Below are 20460 nucleotides of genomic sequence, written 5' to 3'. Positions count from 1 at the left end.
TCAGCTGTATGCATACATATATCCTCATATCCCCTCCCTCTTGCATCTCCCTCCCACCTTCCTTATCCCACCCCTCTATGTGGTTGCAAAGCACCGAGCTGATTACCCAGTGCTATGCAGCTGCTTCCCACTAGCTATCTATTTTACATTTGGTAGTGTATATATGCCAGTGTTACTTTCTCACTTCGTCCCTGCTTACCCTTCCCCGTCCCTGTGTCCTCAAGTCCATTCTCTACATCTGCATCTTTATTCCTGTCCTGCCCCTAAGTTCTTCAGAACCTTTTTTTTTTTTTTTTTTTTTTAGATTCCACAGATATGTGTTAGCATACGGTATTTGTTTTTCTCTTTCTGACTTACTTCACTCTGTATGACAGACTCTAGGCCCATCCACCTCACTACAAATAACTCAATTTTGTTTCTTTTTAAGGCTGAGTAATATTCCATTGTATATATGTACCACAACTTCTTTATCCATTCATCTGTCGATGGACACTTAGGTTGCTTCCATGTCCTGGCTATTGTAAATAGAGCTACAATGAACATCGTGGTACATGACTCTTTTTGAATTATGGTTTTCTCAGGGTATATGCCCAGTAGTGGGATTGCTGGGTCATAAGGTAGTTCTATTTTTAGATTTGTAAGGAACCTCCGTACTGTTCTCCATAGTGGCTGTATCAATTTACATCCCCACCAACAGAGCAAGAGGGTTCCCTTTTCTCCACACCCTCTCCAGCATTTATTGTTTGTAGATATTTTGATGATGGCCATTCTGACTGGTGTGAAGTAATACCTCACTGTAGTTTTGACTTGCATTTCTCTAATGATTAGTGATGTTGAGCATCCTTTCATGTGTTTGTTGGCAGTCTGTATAGCTTCTTTGGAGAAATGTCTATTTAGGTCTTCTGTCCATTTTTGGATTGGGTTGTTTGTTTTTTTGATATTGAGCTGCATGAGTGCTTGTAAATTTTGGAGATTAATCCTTTGTCAGTTGCTTCATGTGCAAATATTTTCTCCCATTCTGAGGGTTGTCTTTTCGTCTTGTTTATGGTTTCCTTTGCTGTGCAAAAGCTTTTAAGTTTCATTAGGTCCCATTTGTTTACTTTTGTTTTTATTTCCATTTCTCTAGGAGGTGGGTCTATGTTTCCTCTAAGAGTTTTATAGTGTCTGGCCTTACATTTAGGTCTTTAATCCATTTTGAGTTGTTTTCATGTATAGTGTTAGGGAGTGTTCTCATTTCATTCTTTTCCATGTAACTGTCCAGTTTTCCCAGCAGCACTGTTTGAAGAGGCAGTCTTTCCTTCATTGTATACTCTTGCCTCCTTTATCAAAGATAAGGTGACCATAGGTGCATGGGTTTACCTCTGGGATTTCTATCCTGTTCCATGGATATATATTTCTGTTTTTGTGCCAGTACCATACTGTCTTGATTACTGTAGCTTTGTAGTATATTCTGAAGTCAGGGAGTCTCATTCCTTCAGCTCCGTTTTTCTTTCTCAAGATTGCTTTGGCTATTCAGGATCTTTTGTGTTTCCATAAAAATTGTGAAATTTTTTGTTCTAGTTCTGTGAAAAATGCCATTTGTAGTTTGATAAGTATTGCATTGAATCTGTAGATTGCTTTGGGTAGTATAGTTATTTTCACAATATTGATTCTTCCAATCCAAGAACATGGTATATCTCTCCATCTGTTTGTATCATCTTTAATTTCTTTCATCAGTGTCTTATAGTTTTCTGCATACAGTTCTTTTGTCTCCTTAGGTAGGTTTATTCCTAGGTATTTTATTCTTCTTGTTGCAATGGTAAATAGGAGTGTTTCCTTAACATCTCTTTCAGATTTTTCATCATTAGTGTATAGGAATACAAGAGATTTCTGTGCATTAATTTTGTATCCTGCTACTCTACCAATTCATTGATTAGCTCTAGTAGTTTTCTGGTAGCATCTTTAGGATTCTCTATGTATAGTATCATGTCATCTGCAAACAGAGACAGTTTTACCTCTTCTTTTCCGATTTGGATTCCTTTTATTTCTTTTTCTTCTCTGATTTCTGTGGCTAAAATTTCCAAAACTATGTTGAATAATAACGGTGAGAGTGGGCAACCTTGTCTTGTTCCTGATCTTAGTGGAAATGGTTTCAGTTTTTCACCATTGAGGATGATATTGGCTGTGGGTTTGTCATATATGGCCTTTATTATGTGGAGGTAAGCTCCCTCTATGCCTACTTTCTGGAGGGTTTTTATCATAAATGGGTGTTGAATTTTGTTGAAAGCTTTCTCTGCATCTATTGAGATGATCATATGGTTTTTCTCCTTCAATTTGTTAATATGGTGTATTATTGATTGATTTGCGTATATTGAAGAATCCTTGCATTCCTGGGATAAACCCCACTTGATCATTGTATATGATCCTTTTAATGTGCTGTTGGATTCTGTTTGCTAGTATTTTGCTGAGGATTTCTGCATCTACGTTCATCAGTGATATTGGTCCGTAGTTTTCTTTTTTTGTGACATCTTTGTCTGGTTTAGGTATCAGGGTGATGGTGGCCTTGTAGAAAGAGTTTGGGGGTGTTCCACCCTCTGCTATATTTTGGAAGCGTTTGAATAGGATAGATGGTAACTCTTCTCTAAATGTTTGATAGAATTTGCCTGTGAAGCCATCTGGTCCTGGGCTTTTGTTTGTTGGAAGATTTTTAATCACAGTTTCAATTTCAGTGCTTGTGTTTGGTCTGTTTATATTTTCTATTTCTTCCTGGTTCAGTCTCAGAAGGTTGTGCTTTTCTAAGAATTTGTCCATTTCATCCAGGTTGTCCATTTTATTGGCATAGAGTTGCTTGTAGTAATCTCTCAGGATTCTTTGTATTTCTGCAGTGTCAGTTGTTACTTCTCCTTTTTCATTTGTAATTCTGTTGATTTGAGTTTTCTCCCTTTTTTTCTTGATGAGTCTGGCTAATGGTTTATCAATTTTGTGTATCTTCTCAAAGAACCAGCTTTTAGTTTTTTTGATCTTTGTTATTGTTTCCTTCATTTCTTTTCCATTTATTTCTGATCTGATCTTTATGCTATCTTTCCTTCTGCTAACTTTGGGGGGTTTTTTCTTCTTCTTTCTCTAACTGCTTTAGGTGTGATGTTAGGTTGTTTATTTGAGATTTTTCTTGTTTCTTGAGGTAGGATTGTATTGCTCTAAACTTCCCTCTTAGAACTGCTTTTGCTTCATCCCATAGGTTTTGGGTTGTTTTGTTTTCATTGTCATTTGTTTCTAGGTATTTTTTGATTTCCTCTTCGATTTCTTCAGTGATCTCTTGGTTATTTAGTAGCATATTGTTTAGCCTCCATGTGTTTATATTTTTTACAGTTTTTTTCCTGTAATTGATAACTAGTCTCATAGTGTTGTGGTTGGAAAAAATACTTGATATGATGTCAGTTTTCTTACATTTATCAAAGCTTGATTTGTCACCCAAAATATGGTCTATCCTGGAGAACATTCCATGAACACTTGAGAAGAAAGTGTATTCTGTTGTTTTTGGATGGAATGTCCTATAAATACCAATTAAGTCCATCATGTTTAATGTGTCATTTAAAGATTGTGTTTCCTTATTTATTTTCATCTTGGATGATCTGTCCATTGGTGAAAGTGGGGTGTTAAAGTCCCCTGCTATTATTGTGTTGCTATTGATTTCCCCTTTTATGGCTGTTAGCCTTTGCCTTATGTACTGAGGTGCTCCTATGTTGAGTGCATAAATATTTACAATTGTTATATCTTCTTCTTGGATTGATCCCTTGATCATTATGTAATGTCCTTCTTTTTCTCTTGTAATAGTCTTTGTTTCAGAGTCTACTTTTTCTGATATGAGGACTGCTACTCTAGCTTTCTTTTGATTTCCATTTGCATGGAATATATTTCTCCATCCCTTCACTTTCAGTCTGTATGTGTCCCTAGCTGGGAAGTCGATCTCTTGTAGACAGCATATGTATGGGTCTTGTTTTTGTATCCATTCAGCCAGTCGATGTCTTTTGGTTGGAGCATTTAATCCATTTACATTGAAGGTAATTATCAATATGTATGTTCCTATTACAATTTTCTTAACTGTTTTGGGTTTGTTTTTGTAGGTCTTTTCTTTCTCTTGTGTTTCCTGCCTAGAGAAGTTCCTTTAGCATTTGTTGTAAAGCTGGTTTGGTGGTGCTGAATTCTCTTAGCTTTTGCTTGTCTGTAAAGGTTTAATTTCTCCATCAGATCTGAATGAGATCCTTGCTGGGTAGAGTAATCTTGGCTGTAGGTTTTTCCCTTTCTTCACTTTCAATATGTCCTGCCACTCCCTTGTGGCTTGCAGAGTTTCTGCTGAAAAATCAGCTGTTATCCTCATGGGGATTCCCTTTTATGTTATTTGTTGCTTTTCCCTTGCTGCCTTTTATATTTTTTCTTTGTATTTAATTTTTGATAGTTTCATTCATATTTGTCTCGGTGTGTTTCTCTTTGCGTTTATCATGTATGGTACTCTCTGTGCTTCCTGGAGTTGATTGACTATTTCCCTTCCCATGTTAGGGGAGTTTTTGACTATAATCTCTTTAAATATTTTCTCAGACCCTTTCTTTTTCTCTTCTTCTTCTGCGACCCCTATAATTTGAATGTTGGTGCTTTTAATGTTGTCCCAGAGGTCTCTGAGACTGCGCTCAATTCTTTTCATTCTTTTTTTTTAATTCTGCTCTGCGGTAGTTATTTCCATCATTTTATCTTCCAGCTAATTTATCTGTTCTTCTGTGTCAGTTATTCTGCTATTGATTCCTTCTAGAGTATTTTTAATTTTAGTTATTGTGTTGTTCATCACTGTTTGTTTGTTCTTTAGTTCTTCTAGATCCTTGTTAAATGTTTCTTGTATTTTCTCCATTCTATTTCTGAGATTTTGGATCATTTTTACTACAATTACTCTGAATTATTTTTCAGTTAGGTTGCCTATTTCATCTTCATTTATTTGGTCTTGTAGGTTTTTACCTTGGTCCTTTGTTTGTAACATATTTTTTTGTCGTTTCAATTTTTTTTTTTTTCTCTTTTTGATGGGTGGTGCTGTGTTCCTGTCTTACTGGTTGTTTGACCTGAGACGTCCAGCACTGGAGTTTGCAGGCAGTTGGATAGAGCCAGGTCTTGGTGCTGAGATGAGGACCTCCAGGAGGCCTCACTCTGGTTAATATTCCCTGGGATCTGAGGTTCTCTGTTAGTCCAGCGGTTTGTACTCAGAGCTCCCACCACAGGAGCTCAGGCCTGACCTCTGGCCTGGGAACCAAGATCTCGGAAGCTTTGTGGCATGGTTAAAAAAAAAAAAAAAGAAAAAGAAAGAAAGAAATAAAGGAGAAGTACAATATCAAAGAATAAAAAAATAAATAAAATTAGATAGATAAAATATATTAGGAAAAATAAAACTCTAATTGAAACAACTGCAACAAGGTAAAATAAAACCACAACAGAAAAAAAAAGGGTGGGGTGGTGGTGAAACAAGCCAAAAGAAGAGAGCAATAACAAAGTATAAAGAATAAAATAAAATTAGAAAAATAAAACATTTATTAAGCAAAATAAAAATATAAAAGAATCAACAACAATGAATCAACAAGGTAAAAGAGAACCCCAATCTAAAAGAGGAAAAAAGAAAAAAAAACGTCTTGGCTATGGGGGTGGAGTTAGGTGGTGATGGCACTTAGGCAGGGGTGGGGTTTAGGGTGGGGCAGGACCTAGGAGGGTGAGGGGGTAATGTTTGAGCATGGGGTGGAGCCTAGGCAGGGTGACATTCAAGCGTGTGGCAGGGCCTCTGCTTAGCACCTATGCAGAAGGGGAGAGGCAGCATGCGGAAAGGAGGGCCTCTGGAGTGTGGGATTCCAGAGTTTGGAGGTAGGGCCCTGAGTGAGGGTTTGTGGGTGGTGTTTAGGCTCAGCTCATTGGAGGGGGTCTCTGAGTGTAGAGGTAGGGCCCTGGGTGGGGGTGTAGGGGCGGGGCTTGTGTTCTGTGCTGCAGGAGGGAGGCTCTGAGGGCAGAGGATTAGGCCTGGGAGCCCAACAGGCTTCTCAGTGCCTAAGTGGACAGGGAAAGCACTGGCCCCGTTCCCTTCTGTTCCTTTGTGTCCCTCCGCAACTGTCTCCTCCAGGGTCTCCCCCGTCACTGCTGGACCCCTAACCATGGGTGGGTCCCACTGGGTGTAGGAACTCCTTCCCTCCCCCAGCCACCCCTCAGGGATGCTGGTCCCAGAGGTCTGGTCTTTACTTTTGCTCTACCTTCCCTTCCTCCCACTCCCTCAGGACCCACGTAGCTGGAGAGGGCCTAGGTGGGCAGAGGTTCAGGCCCGGGATCTCAACAGGTTCCTGGGGGTCCAAGGGGGCAGGGGAAACCTGGTGATGCTCCCTTTTGATCCTCTGTCCTCCCAATGGTTCCCCAATTTCCCCCTTCGGGCTTGGGATCCCTTCCGCTCCCCCAGCCACCCCTCAGTGATGCCAGTCCTGTCCCGCCTTCACTTCTCCTGCCCCTTCACTCCCCCCCATGCCCCATGTCCTACCCAGTTTCTGGGGGTTCCTCCCATCCCGTTAGGTATCCGTGGTCCCCCACTGGTGCCTGATAGGTGCCCTAGTTGTGTGGAGATGTGAATTCCACGTCCTCCTAGTTTGCCATCTTGACCTGTGCTCCTCTCTTCTTGAGCACACTGACAGACTACATTTCCCAACCTCCCTTGCAGGTAGATGCACCCATGTGATTGAGTTCTGACCAATGGAAGATGAGCACAAGTAATGTGCATCATTTCCAATTTCTCTTCTCCTAGTGGCTAGTTGCCATGAAGATTTTCTTTGGTGGGTGATGGAACCTACCTGTGAAAGAAGGCAGTCTGTGTCAGCGTAGTTCCCTGAATGACTGTGTGGAGCAGAACCTTAACCCACCTCCCCATCCCCACCCGACAATCCATTTACCTCCCTATACTGTTATGTAAACAGCATGTTAACTTCTTTTATGTTTAACCATCATACATTTTGGGTCTATTTTTACATTTATTAGGTTATCCACATAATACAGAATGCCAATGCTATTATCTTAAAAATTCAAGAGGACCCAGCAGGGCTGTTCCAAATACAGGTTGGGAGTGGTTCAAAGGGATTTGCAGTTGGAAACAAAGCCTGTACACATGGCAAGGGATGGGTATCCTCCTGTCTCATTGCCAACAAAATTACTTAGTAGTTTTTGAAATGCATCTTGCTCTTTCTCACCTCCCTGTCTTTGCCCATGCTAATCCTCTTGCCTTAAACAGTCACCCTCTGCCCTGCCAAATCTCAATTCTCCTATGAACTTAAGTAATTTGAAAGTGGAGGAAATGAAGGCAACACTTTGTAATTATTGAATTTTTGTATCTATCTTGCTAGTTTTTGAGTTCAGGGATCATGCTTTGTATATCTTTATAAGCAGCTGTCTGGAACAACAGGAGTTTCAGTAAGTTTTTGTTGAATGAATGAGAATTGGCTGATGTTGAGTCACTGACATCTGCTGGTCTCAACTCTCAAAGCTGCTGGTCTGATGTTCAGCCCTGTAGGCCCTCAAGACAGGATGGGCATAGATTCCTCCAGCTATGAAACAGCTGGGAGCTTATTTGCAAATGACAAGGAGGAACACTAAATATTTAATGCTTAAAAGTTAAATGTTATTATAAAAGTAATTTAATATAAATGGCTTTCAGCAAATCTTTATCAGTATTTCATGACTGCAGTGGGTGTCTGGGTTCTAATGTTTGTGAGTAATTAATTTTAAAGGTTACGTGCCCTCAATTTCTCTCTATTTTTCTCCTCAGCAGACCCCTCAGGTCCATCAGGAATGTGAAGAGCTAGACGTCAGATGTCACTGTGGACTGAAAGAGACAGAGAGCTCTGAGATGAGGTGTCCAAATGACAAGTTAATAGGCATTTGGGAGTTGCTAAGTGGTACATAGGCAGTGATGTTGTAAAACTCTGAAGTATGGTGCTGACTTGGTGACATGATGCCTTTATTCCCCCACTGAATAGTTGCCAGAGTTAGGTATACCCTCCTCTGTGATTCCATAGTACCTTCATGATATTCCCTTAGAGCAATAATAATTATGATGATGATTGTCATTCACTGAGTACCTACTATGTGTTAGAAACCACACTGAGACTGTTATATTCTATTACAACAACCATGGAAAAATGACATTTTATTCTCCGTTTTTCAGATAAAGAAACTGAGGCTTAATGAACGAAGCTGCTGAAGTTCATGTGGTGTATTGTTGCTTTTTGTCTCTTTGGATTGTGAGTTCTGTATCAATAAGGATCTCATCATATTCTCCCCTGTAACTCCAGTAGCACAGTGAAGGGGATAGGGTACTCAGTGCATGCTCAACGAATATTTGTTGAATGAACAAATGAACAAAGACAAGAACCAATACTATGAAATTATTATTATTATTATATTAAGCACTTGCCATTTCACAAAGATCTTTTAAAGAAAAATCCTTTCTGGGATTGAAGGGATGGTTGATTTTCTTTAATTCAAGGATCCTCAAACTGCAAATATAATCCTGGTACTTTGCAAGGGGTTTGGAGTGCAAAAGTGAGCCCTGTATCTTCTCCTCTAGCCTTCAGGTTTCATAGTAGTAAAAGAGTAGGAGTAGGGACACGGGATGCTGATTAAGTTTCTTGATTTTTGATCTTCAACTCTGACCTTGGCTTCCCCTCCTTCTCACGCTGACAAGGGTCATCTTTTGATAGTATGGACTCCCCAACTTTGGATGTGATGGGGAGGAGGGCTGTAGAATTGCATGGTTTTCTAACAAACACTTGCATTGCATGTTGTGGGAAATCACTCTTATCTTTGGTGTTGTGCATCTGCAACTTCTTTGCCTTGAATAAGTATATCATAGATTGATGCATAACATATGCAAAGTTATGCAAATATAGTCAGTCCTCTTAAATGAGTCACTGGGGTCACACAGACAACTTGCCCTTTGCAGTTTTCCACTGAGTGCCCTCAGTCGCCTAATAGGAGAGATCAATAAGGGTCAATGTGGCTCTTGTCAGGGGTGGGGGGTGTTGGCTGAATACCAGAGCCCAACCCAAATTCCCAAATTATGTGACATATCCCGCTGGGAGGCCATACTGTTCAATTCAATGGACATTGACTGCTTACTTTGGTCCAAAATCTATGCTAGGTGCTGAGGGTCTCTGGCTAAGATTTGAAGTGTCCCATTGTAAGATGGCCAAGGCAGGTAGCAGAGAGATACAATGCTTTTGAGATCTAATAACTCTTAGTGGAAAAAGTATGGGGGAGGGGAGATCTGGGGTGGGCAAAAGACTCTTTACAGACAGGGACCTGGGATTCAGAGAAGTTAAACAACTCACCCCAAGTCACGCAGCTTGTAAAGGGCAGGACTGGGGTTGAAACCTTGGTTTTTCTAAGGGACAGTGTTACAACTGCTTAGCGATGAAGAACATGGGCTGTGGAATCAGAAGACCTGGGTGTAGACCCTGACCTGTCTCCTATTAGCCTTGGGACCTTGGGTATCTTACATAACTTTTTTGAGCCAGAGTTTTCTCAGCCTCTCTTGATACTGTTATTTCAGAGGGTGGTTATGAGGGTAAAATGAAGGAACATTGGCAACGTATTGATGACCTTGCCGGGCATCTGGTAAGCACCAATTAAACGAAAGCTCTTAGAGTCTGCTGGAAGGTATTTATTCCTTTGTCAAAGCCCAACATAGGAGTGCGGATTGGGAGGCAGGAGGTCCCACAGGGTTCTAAACAAGGTAAGCTGTGGCAGGTAAGACAGCTGGGTTAGGGCCTCTGGTTCTCAACCCTGGCTGCCATTAGCATCCCTTGGAGAGATTTAAAAGCCTAATGGTCTCTGAACTCTACACACAGAGATTCTTATCTCTGCAACCTTAGTTTTTAAAAGCTACTGGTGATTACAGCTGTGCCACGAAGTCGAGAATGGCTGGATTGGGCAATCTTAGGAAGCAAACAGTTTTGATGGTGAAACACTGTCTACCCCTACCTCTGTCTCAATGTGACTGAGTTCCCAGATAGTGGGTCACCAGTGAGTGTCCTGCAATGGCCACTGTTGGGAAATATTGATCATTTGAGAGTTCTGACAGCGGAGTCAGGGTGCTAAATAACCCAGGAGCCATGGACTCTGCCCTGAAGGGACCTGATCCAGTGGCATTGCTGGGGTCAGGCCCCAGGCTATGTGCAGTGGCAAGAGATGACAAATCCAGTAACAGGCTAGGAGAGGCCGGCAAAGCAGTCATACCTACAGGACGAAAAGTGCATGTGTGTAAACCCCAGGCTTCCTAGGTCTCTTCTTGGCCTGCCCCACCAGGGTAAATTTCTCCAGAGCAACTTTTTGGCAGTCATTATGTCACAGCAGGCTTGTATGTCCTAATAAGTATGATTCACTTTGTTACTGTAAGGAAAACTCAGATTTGCAAGTGATTTATTTTAAAACGTCATAATAATATATATCAGAATGAAATGAAGTTATCTCTAGTTTTCTTTTTTGCCTTTGTAACCAGCCACGGACAAAGCATGAGCCGTCATCTAACTGCAGCAGCCCCCTTACTGCTCTGTCACGTCAAGTCTTGCCCTTCCTTTCATTCTCCACCCAGCTGCCAGAGTAATTTTCTTAACATGTAGATCAGATCGTGTCATTTTCCTGTTTAAATCTGCTGGCGCCTTCCATTGTACTAAAAATAAAATGCAAAGCCCTTCCCCGAGCCTCAAGACCCTGCAGTAAATGAATGCACTTCTCTGCTGACTTCTCTTTCTCTCTCCCTGGACCACCACCCTTGAGTTCTAGAGAGTGCTGAACTCTTTCTTACCTCAGGGAGTTTGTGTTTTCTGTTCCCTCTGCCTCGAATTCCTTTATCCCAGCTCTTCATGGAATCTCAAATGTTACTTTATGGGAAAGGCCTTCCCTGACCGCCTGAGCTGAAATTCCTTCCACACTTCCTGCCCTGGGTCATTTTCTATCGCATCACTTCTAGGTTTCCCCCATAGCAATGATCACCATTCCTAACAACTAAATCTTACTTTTGATTGGTATATCAATGTACAGCAGCTATTCTCACTAGTATAATGGAAGTGCCATGAGGCCGGGGCCCTGTCTAACTTCTTTACCATTTTATTGCCAGCACCTAGCACAGTACCTGACATGTAGTAAACATGAAATAAATATTTGTTGAAACAAAGAATGAATAGTTCGATAATTCTGTCACTCTTACACATTCTGAAATACTTTCTAGAGAGGGAAAGAAAGAGGGGGAAATGATAATTGATTTGCTGTAAGTTGCACATAAACTGAGTAAGCCTATGGAAACATTCCTTTATTCAGTCAACAAATGCATATAGAATATTTGCTCTGTCCAGACACTGTTCTAGGCAATGAAAATACAGGTAAACGTAAGGCACCAAGTTCCCTGCTCTTAATAAGCTTTCAGCAAATATTAGCAAACAAATAAACAAGATTATTCCAGCAAGTAATAAATTCTATGAAGAACTTATTCGTTAACAGGATGATGTCGTCAAGAATGATTGGGGGCTCTGGTCAGGGAAGGCTTCACCAAGGAAGGGGCATTTACGGAATTCCCCAAGCAATGTTGCCTCCTATATGGATAGCAAATATCTTATGTGTATGAAAAAAAGTAACTTTCAAAGTCACTGCTGTAGATGATAGTACTCAAGTTTTAATTAGAATCCACTTAAGTCAGACGCTAGTTTGTTCCCTAATAGTGATTAGCACTGTGTTGGGTAATTAACAGCTCTTAGATTTGGAGGGGAAAATCACTTAATTATCTGCCTGACCTTGATTTTGTGAGTGCTGAGTCAAAAGGTATGAAAACAGCCTGTATCTAGCTGGGTAGTGGAGACAGATGTAGTCCAAGCTTAACCTGGCTACGAAAGAATCTACTGGGCAAATGGTGAATGGACTTCCTGAAGGGAGGTGAGATTCCAGGGACTGGGCTTGTTGGACTCTCTTTTTTTCACACTAGAAGTCATGGTCCAGACAGCTTTTCTCATGCTATTTCGGGTTTGGCCTAGACCAAGAAATCTGCATGCCACTCATTGGCTTTGCTTGGTTCCCTCATGCCCACCCACTTTTCTAGAGACTAACTGTAGCTAAGCTCTTCTGCCCTTTAGCTTCCCTGGCTAAGGGAGGCTTGATCACAACCCGAAGCTAAGAGGTCCCCTTCTAATAGAAGCGACAATTTTCCACACCGTCATTTCCTCCTACTCATCATCTCAGTCTATCCTTAGCCAAGGACAGACTCTGGAAAGTTGTGTATGAAAGAAACCGGCTTTTTCAATTACAAGTCAGGCAAATTAATGTGTGTTCTTTAATTTTTTTCCCTACTCCAAGTCTACCTCCCCGTCCCCCTTCCCCTTCCACTTCCATTCAAGTCAGTTTTAGATTAGAGTTTCAGATCAACTTTCAATTCTCTTTTAGCAGATTTTTAATTATCCTGAAGCCACACTGAGAGGAGGCTGGTTCAGAGGCTCCAGGCGGCTTTGGTCACATCTGCAGCTCACGTAGGTACAATCTCTATGGCAACTGACCCATGCTGGGTAGGAGCAAATAAAGCTCAGAACCAAAGGTTAATTGCTGTTTCATTTCTGCTTTTTTTCCGCCCTTGCAATTCCAGCATTGTGGATGGAGGTTCTAATTAGAATCAAATTATCAGCAGATTGAACAACTTCTCTATTATTTTGGTGGCTGAAAAATTACTACGGCTGGCTTGGAAAAGGAAAGTGATAGATGGTTTTTATTGGCCTCGATGGCTCCTTTTCCCACCTCCCAGCGGGACAGGTAGCTGATCCAGCGAAATGGCCTGGATCTTTGCAGCACCAAGAAGTAGCATTTTCCTTCATTCTTACGCTATTTTGATATTAATAATATTACTGATACCGTCAACCATTTATTGGGAATTTACTTGTGCCAGACACTCTGCTAAGCACATATGTACATGATCTCATTTAAACTGTAAAGCAATGCTGGGAAGTCGAGCTTCTGAACCTCACTTTACAAATGAGGAAATAGCCTCAGGGATATTAAGTAACTTGCCCATGGTCATGTAACTAGCAAGTTGCAGAGCTGAGGTTTGAACCCAACTTATCTAATTCTAAAGCTCTTAACCATTAGCCAGATACCACCATACGCTCTGTGCGGCTCTGACTTGGTTAGAGAACCAGGGAGATTCGTAGAGAAGGTAACTTGGCTCTCCTGGTTAGCTGCTCCAACTCAAATGTGCTCGGGGATTTGGCTAAACTCATTCTCTTCCCATTAGTGTTCTGAAATAGTAATTACAGAGTAAAAGTATCATGGTGCCCATTAAATCTTATGTAGTTTCTCTGTTGCCCTAGAATTTAAAAAATCAGTATAAGGTCTTTATTCATCCTGCCCTAACACAGTACAGTTGCGTTCATTTCTTTTTTTTTTTTTTTACATTTTTATTGGAGTATAACTGCTTTACAATGGTGTGTTAGTTTCTGCTTTATAACAAAGTGAATCAGCTATACTTATACATATATCCCCATATCTCTTCCCTCTTGTGGCTCCCTCCCTCCCACCCGCCCTATCCCACCCTTCTAGCTGGTCACAAAGCACCGAGCTGAACTCCCGGTGCTATGCGACTGCTTCCCACTAGCTATCTATTTTACATTTGGTAGTGTAAATATGTCCATGCCACTCTCGCACTTTGTCCCAGCTTACCCTTCCCCCTCCCAGTGTCCTCAAGTCCATTCTCTAGTAGGTCTGTGTCTTTATTCATGTTTTGCCCCTAGGTTCTTCATGACCTTTTTTGTTTTTTGTTTTTTGTTTTAGATTCCATATATATGTGTTAGCATATGGTATTTGTTTTTCTCTTTCTGACTTACTTCACTCTGTATGACAGACTCTAGGCCCATCCACCTCACTACAAATAACTCAATTTCGTTTCTTTTTATGGCTGAGTAATATTCCATTGTATATGTGTGCCACATCTTCTTTATCCATTCATCTGTCGATGGACACTTAGGTTGCTTCCATGTCCTGGCTATTGTAAATAGAGCTGCAGTGAACATTGTGGTACATGACTCTTTTTGAATTATGGTTTTCTCAGGGTATATGCCCAGTAGTGGGATTGCTGGGTCGTATGGTAGTTCTACTTTTAGTTTTTTAAGGAACCTCCTTACTGTTCTCCATAGTGGCTATATCAATTTACATTCCCACCAACAGTGCAGGAGGGTTCCCTTTTCTCCACACCCTCTCCAGCATTTATTGTTTGTAGATTTTTTGATGATAGCCATTCTGACTGGTGTGAGATGATATCTCATTGTAGTTTTGATTTGCATTTCTCTAATGATTAATGATGTTGAGCATTCTTTCATGTGTTTGTTGACAATCTGTATATCTTCTTTGGAGAAATGTCTATTTAGGTCTTCGGTCCATTTTTGGATTGGGTTGTTTGTTTTTTTGATATTGAGCTGCATGAGTGCTTGTAAATTTTGGAGATTAATCCTTTGTCAGTTGCTTCATGTGCAAATATTTTCTCCCATTCTGAGGGTTGTCTTTTCGTCTTGTTTATGGTTTCCTTTGCTGTGCAAAAGCTTTTGAGTTTCATTAGGTCCCATTTGTTTATTTTTGTTTTTATTTCCATTTCTCTAGGAGGTGGGTCAAAAAGGATCTTGCTGTGATGTATGTCATAGAGTGTTCTGCCTATGTTTTCCTCTAAGAGTTTGATAGTGTCTGGCCTTACATTTAGGTCTTTAATCCATTTTGAGTTTATTTTTGTGTATGGTGTTAGGGAGTGTTCTAATTTCATTCTTTTACATGTAGCTGTCCAGTTTTCCCAGCACCACTTATTGAAGAGGCTGTCTTTTCTCCATTGTATACTCTTGCCTCCTTTATCAAAGATAAGGTGACCGTATATGCGTGGGTTTATCTCTGCGTTTTCTATTCTGTTCCATTGATCTATAGTTCTGTTTTTGTGCCAGTACCATACTGTCTTGATACTGTATCTTTGTAGTATAGTCTAAAGTCAGGGAGCCTGATTCCTCCAGCTCCATTTTTCTTTCTCAAGATTGCTTTGGTTATTCGGGGTCTTTTGAGTTTCCATACAAATTGTGAAATTTTCTGTTCTAGTTCTGTGAAAAATGCCTGTGGTAGTTTGATAGGGATTGCACTGAATCTGTAGATTGCTTTGGGTAGTATAGTCATTTTCACAATGTTGATTCTTCCAATCCAAGGATATGGTATATCTCTCCATCTGTTTGTATCATCTTTAACTCCTTTCATCAGTGTCTTATAATTTTCTGCATACAGGTATTTTGTCTCCTTAGGTAGGTTTATTCCTAGGTATTTTATCCTTTTTGTTTCAGTGGTAAATGGGATTGTTTTCTTAATTTCAGTTTCAGATTTTTCAACATTAGTGTATAGGAATGCAAGAGATTTCTGTGCATTAATTTTGTATCCTGCTACTTTACCAAATTCATTGATTAGCTCTAGTCATTTTCTGGTAGCATCTTTAGGATTCTCTACGTATAGTATCATGTCATCTACAAACAGTGACAGCTTTACTTCTTTTCCGATTTGGATTCCTTTTATTTCTTTTTCTTCTCTGATTTCTGTGTCTAAAACTTCCAAAACAATATTGATTAATAGCGGTGAGAGTGGGCAACCTTGTCTTGTTCCTGATCTTAGTGGAAATGGTTTCAGTTTTTCACCATTGAGGATGATGTTGGCTGTGGGTTTGTCATATATGGCCTTTATTATGTTGAGGTAAGTTCCCTCTATGCCTACTTTCTAGAGGGTTTTTATCATAAATGGGTGTTGAATTTTGTCAAAAGCTTTCTCTGCATCTTTTGAGATGATCATATGGTTTTTCTCCTTCAATTTGTTAACATGGTGTATTATTGATTGATTTGCATATATTGAAGAATGCTTGCATTCCTGGGATAAACCCCACTTGATCATGGTGTATGATCCTTTTAATGTGCTGTTGGATTCTGTTTGCTAGTATTTTGTTGAGGATTTTTGCATCTATGTTCATCGGTGATATTAGCCTGTAGTTTTTGTACTTTGTGACGTCTTTCTCTGGTTTGGTATCAGGGTGATGGTGGCTTCGTAGAATGAGTTTGGGAGTGTTCTTCCCTCTGCTATATTTTGGAAGAGTTTGAGAAGGATAGGTGTTAGCTCTTCTCTAAATGTTTGATAGAATTTGCCTGTGAAGCCATCTGCTCCTAGACTTTTGTTTGTTGGAAGATTTTTAATCACAGTCTCAATTTCAGTGCTTGTGTTTGGTCTGTTCATATTTTCTATTTCTTCCTGGTTCAGTCTCAGAAGGTTGTGCTTTTCTAAGAATTTGTCCATTTCTTCCAGGTTGTCCATTTTATTGGCATAGAGTTGCTTGTAGTAATCTCTCATGATCCTTTGTATTTCTGCAGTGTCAGTTGTTACTTCTCCTATTTCATTTCTAATTCTATTGATTTGAGTCTTCTCCCTTTTTTTCTTGATGAGTCTGGCTAATGGTTTATCAATTTTGTTTATCTTCTCCAAGAACCAGCTTTTAGTTTTATTGATCTTTGCTATTGTTTCCTTCATTTCTTTTTCATTTATTTGTGATCTGATCTTTATGATTTCTTCCCTTCTGCTAACTTTGGGTTTTTTTTGGTTCTTCTTTCTCTAATTGCTTTAGGTGTAAATTTAGGTTGTTTATTTGAGATGTTGCTTGCTTCTTTAGGTAGGATTGTATTGCTATAACCTTCTCTCTTAGAACTTCTTTTGCTGCATCCCATAGGTTTTGGGTCATTGTGTTTTCATTGTCATTTGTTTCTAGGTATATTTTGATTTCTTCTTTGATTTCTTCAGTGATCTCTTGGTTATTAAGTAGTGTATTGTTTAGTCTCCACGTGTTTTTATTTTTTACAGGTTTTTTCCTGTAATTGATATCTGGTCTCATAGCGTTGTGGTTGGAAAAGATACTTGGTACGATTTCAATTTTCTTAAATTTACCAAGGCTTGATTTGTGACCCAAGATATGATCTATCCTGGAGAATGTTCCATGAGCACTTGAGAAGAGAGTGTATTCTGTTGTTTTTGGATGGAATGTCTTATAAATATCAATTAAGTCCGTCTTGTTTAATGTATCATTTAAAGCTTGTGTTTCCTTATTTATTTTCATTTTGGATGATCTGTCCATTGGTGAAAGTGGGGTGTTAAAGTCCCCTACTATGATTGTGTTACTGTCAATTTCCCCTTTTATGGCTGTTAGCATTTGCCTTATGTATTGAGGTACTCCTATGTTGGGTGCATAAATATTTACAATTGTTATATCTTCTTCTTGGCTTGATCCCTTGATCATTATGTAGCATGCTTCTTTGTCTCTTGTAATAGTCTTTGTTTTAAAGTCTATTTTGTCTGATATGAGAATTGCTACTCCAGCTTTCTTTTGATTTCCATTTGCATGGAATATCTTTTTCCATCCCCTCACTTTCAGTCTGTATATGTCCCTAGGTTTGAAGTGGGTCTCTTGTAGACAGCATATATACAGGTCTTGGTTTTGTATCCATTCAGCCAGTCGATGTCTTTTGGTTGGAGCATTTAATCCATTTACATTCAAGGTAATTATCGATATGTATGTTCCTATTACCATTTTCTTAATTGTTTTGGGTTTGGTATTGTAGGTCTTTTCCTTCTCTTGTGTTTCCTGCCTAGAGAAGTTCCTTTAGCATTTGTTGTAGAGCTGGTTTGGTGGTGCTGAATTCTCTTAGCTTTTACTTGTCTGTAAAGGTTTTAATTTCTCCATCAAATCTGAATGAGATCCTTGCTGGGTAGAGTAATCTTGGTTGTAGGTTTTTCCCTTTCTTCACTTTAAATATGTCCTGCCACTCCCTTCTGGCTTGCAGAGTTTCTGTTGAAAGGTCAGCTGTTAACCTTAAGGGGATTCCGGTGTATGTTATTTGTTGTTTTTCCCTTGCTGCTTTTAATATTTTTTCTTTGTATTTAATTTTTGATAGTTTGATTAATATGTATCTTGGTGTGTTTCTCCTTGGATTTATCCTGTATTAGACTCTCTGTGCTTCCTGGACTTGATTAACTATTTCCTTTCCCATATTAGGGAAGTTTTCAACTATAATCTCTTCAAATATTTTCTCAGTCCCTTTCTTTTTCTCTTCTTCTTCTGGGACCCCTTTAATTCGAATGTTGGTGCATTTAATATTGTCCCTGAGGTCTCTGAGACTGTCCTCCATTCTTTTCATTCTTTTTTCTTTATTCTGCTCTGCAGTAGTTATTTTCACTATTTTATCTTCCAGGTCACTTATCCGTTCTTCTGCCCTTTAATTTGCCCTTTAGTTTTTCTAGGTCCTTGTTAAAAGTTTCTTGTGTTTTCTCATTCTATTTCCAAGATTTTGGATCATCTTTACTGTCATTATTCTGAATTCTTTTTCAGATAGCCTGCCTATTTCGTCTTCATTTGTTAGGTCTGGTGGGTTTTTACCTTGCTCCTTCATCTGCTGTTTTTTTCTTGTCTTCTCATTTTGCTTAACTTACTGTGTTTGGGGTCTCCTTTTTGCAGGCCACAGGTTCATAGTTCCCGTTGTTTTTGGTGTCTGCCCCCAGTGGCTAAGGTTGGTTCAGTGGGTTCAGTGGGTTGGGTAATCCCCTGCCTCCCCTGGTGGGGGGGACTAGTGTCTCTGTTCTGGTGGATGAGACTGGATCTTTTCTTTCTGGTGGGCAGGTCCACGTCTGGTGGTGTGTTTTGGGGTGTCTGTGACCTTATTATGATTTTAGGCAGCCTCTCTGCTAGTGGGTGGGGTTGTGTGCCAGTCTTGCTAGTTGTTTGGCATAGGGTGTCCAGCACTGGAGCTTGCTGGTCGTTGAGATGGAGATCTCTGGGAGATTTTCACCATTTGATATTACGTGGAGCTGGGAGGTCTCTGGTGGACCAATGTCCTGAACTTGGCTCTCCCACCTCAGAGGTACAGCCCTGATGCCTGGCTGGAGCACCAAGAGCCTTTCATCCACACGGCTCAGAATAAAAGGGAGAAAAGAAAGGAAGAAAGAAAGAAAGAAAAAGAAAGAAAGGAAGAAAGAAAGGAAGAAAGAAAGAAAGAAAAAGATAAAATTAAATTAAATTAAAAAGTTATTAAAATAAAAAACAAAAAATAATTATTAAAGAAATTTTTTTAAAGTAATTAAAAAAAAGAAAGAGGAGAAAAACCAAACCAAAAAACAAATCCACCAATGATAACAAGCGCTGAAAACTATACTAAAAAAAAAAAGAAAGAAACAGACAGACAGAACTGTAGGACAAATGGTAAAAGCAAAGCTATAGAGACAAAGTCACACACAGAAGCATACGCATACACACTCACAAAAAGAGAAAAAGGGAAAAAAATATATATATTATTGCTCCCAAAGTCCACCTCCTCAATTTGGGATGATTCATTGTCTATTCAGGTATTCCACAGATGCAGGGTACATCAAGTTGATTGTGAAGCTTTAATCTGCTGCTTCTGAGGCTGCTGGGAGAAATTTCCCTTTCTCTTCTTTGTTCGCACAGCTCCCGGGGTTCAGCTTTGGATTTGGACCCGCCTCTGCGTGTAGGTCGCCTGAGGGCGTCTGTTCTTCGCTCAGACAGGACAGGGTTAAAGGAGCAGCTGACTCGAGGGCTCTGGCTCACTCAGGCCAGGCGGAGGGAGGGGCACGGATGCAGGGTGGGCCTGCGGCCGCAGAGGCAGCATGACGTTGCACGAGCCTGAGGCGCGCATGCATTCTCCTGGGTAAGTTGTCCCTGGGTCACGGGACCCTGGCAGTGGCGGGCTGCACAGGCTCCCGGGAGGGGCGGTGTGGGGAGTGACCTGTGCTTGCACACAGGCTTCTTGGTGGTGGCAGCAGCAGCCTTAGCGTCTCACGCCTGTCTCTCGGGTCCGCGCTGATAGCCGCGGCTCGCGCCCGTCTCTGGAGCTCCTTTAAGCAGCACTCTTAATCCCCTCTCCTCACGCACCAGGAAACAAAGAAGTAAGAAAAAGTCTCTTGCCTCTTCCGCAGTTCCAGACCTTTTCCCAGACTCCCTCCCGGCTAGCTGTGGCGCACTAGCCCCTTCAGGCTGTGTTCACGCAGCCAACCCCAGTCCTCTCCCTGGGATCTGACCTCTGAAGCCCGAGCCTCAGCTCCCAGCCCCGCCCGCCCCGGCGGGTGAGCAGACAAGCCTCTCGGGCTGGTGAGTGCTGCTCGGCACCGCTCCTCTGTGCGGGAATCTCTCCGCTTTGCCATCTGCACCCCTGTGGCTGCGCTCTCCTCCGCGGCCCAGAAGCTTCCCCCCTCCAGCCCCTGCCGTCTCCGCCCGCGAAGGGGCTTCCTAGTGTGTGGAAACCTTTCCTCCTTCACAGCTCCCTCCCACTGGTGCGGGTCCCATCCCTATTCTTTTGTCTCTGTTGTTTCTTTTTTCTTTTGCCCTAC

This window comes from Eschrichtius robustus, chromosome 11 (genome assembly GCF_028021215.1).
Source record: "Eschrichtius robustus isolate mEscRob2 chromosome 11, mEscRob2.pri, whole genome shotgun sequence".
NCBI lineage: Eukaryota > Metazoa > Chordata > Mammalia > Artiodactyla > Eschrichtiidae > Eschrichtius > Eschrichtius robustus.
This window is presented reverse-complemented; position numbering follows the sequence as displayed.